Raw genomic sequence first — 1,289 nt, forward strand, 5'->3', positions numbered from 1 at the left:
TAGGTGAGTTGTTACACACTCCTTAGCAGATTTCAACTTCCATGACCACTGTCCTGTTGTCTTAATCGACCAACACCCTTTGTGGGATCTAGGTTAGCATGCAGTTTCGCACTGTAACCTGGCTTCCCGTTCATCCCGTATCGCCAGTTTTACTTACCAAAAATGTCCCACTTGGAGCTCTTGATTTCGTGGCGCAGCTCAACAAAGCAGTCGCGCCATCCTACCTATTTAAAGTTTGAGAATAGGCCGAGGGTGTTGCGCCTCCAATGCCTCTAATCATTAGCTTTACCCGATAGAACTTGCATGCGAGCTCCAGCTATCCTGAGGGAAACTTCGGAGAGAACCAGCTACTAGACGGTTCGATTAGTCTTTCGCCCCTATACCCAAGTCAGATGAACGATTTACACGTCAGTATCTCTACGGGCCTCTACCAGAGTTTCCTCTGGCTTCGCCCTGCTAAGGCATAGTTCACCATCTTTCGGGTCCTGATAGGTATGCTCACACTCGAACCCTTCATAGAAGATCAAGGTCGGTTGGTGGTGCACCCCTTAGGGGTATCCCACCAATCAGCTTCCTTATGCGTTACGGGTTTACTCACCCGATGACTCCCACATATGTCACACTCCTTCGTCTGTGTTTCAAGACGGGTCGAATAGGGAGCCCACAGGCCAGCGTCCGAAGTGTGCAGATGTCGAAGCACGCCAGAGGCGTTCGCTGCTTACCACAATCAAGGAAATGCCCAGAACATGTCCTGCATGTCAGGACGTGTCAGGACATGTCAGGACATGGCCATGGCACGTGCCACGACGTGTCAGGACATGGCCATGGCACGTGTTAGGACGTCGCAGGACATGTCCATGGCATGTGTCATGGGGGCATTTTTGGTCAGTCAAAACTTGCACCCGCGCGGCAGTCAAGTCGCACACTTGACTCAGCCTTCCCTAAGCACTTAGCCAATTTTCAGCAAGTTTGGCCTAAATGAAATTTTCGCAGCAATTCAATAAGAACACAAGCATATACGGGAAAAATCTTAACCTTTGCATTAATATGGAAAATATACAAAGGACCCCTCACTTTGCTATGAACACAGTCCGCTCACAACCCCTTTTTGACGAAGAACACAAGTCGTTCTTGGCCAACACTAAGACCTGCCCAAGCCTAGCCTTAGTCCCTTTTTGAAACACTTGAAACCCTCACGTTTCACTCTTGTTTACCATTGTAATTTCACACAAAATTACCCACACTCTTCTGCCTAAGTCACAAAGGCCCTATTTATAGAATATAGGCAG

The 1,289-nt window shown here is 48.5% G+C and overlaps 1 non-coding gene across 1 annotated transcript in view; it reads right to left on the reverse strand.

Annotated features, from left to right (window-relative positions):
• Positions 1–1,289, reverse strand: part of LOC142165662 (28S ribosomal RNA) — a 3,371-nt gene extending 2,082 nt beyond the window's left edge. Inside the window, exon 1 of the ribosomal RNA XR_012696313.1 lies at positions 1–1,289. This exon is cut by the window's left edge and continues 2,082 nt beyond it. This is a non-coding gene — a ribosomal RNA (28S ribosomal RNA).

This window comes from Nicotiana tabacum, chromosome 10 (genome assembly GCF_000715075.1).
Source record: "Nicotiana tabacum cultivar K326 chromosome 10, ASM71507v2, whole genome shotgun sequence".
NCBI lineage: Eukaryota > Viridiplantae > Streptophyta > Magnoliopsida > Solanales > Solanaceae > Nicotiana > Nicotiana tabacum.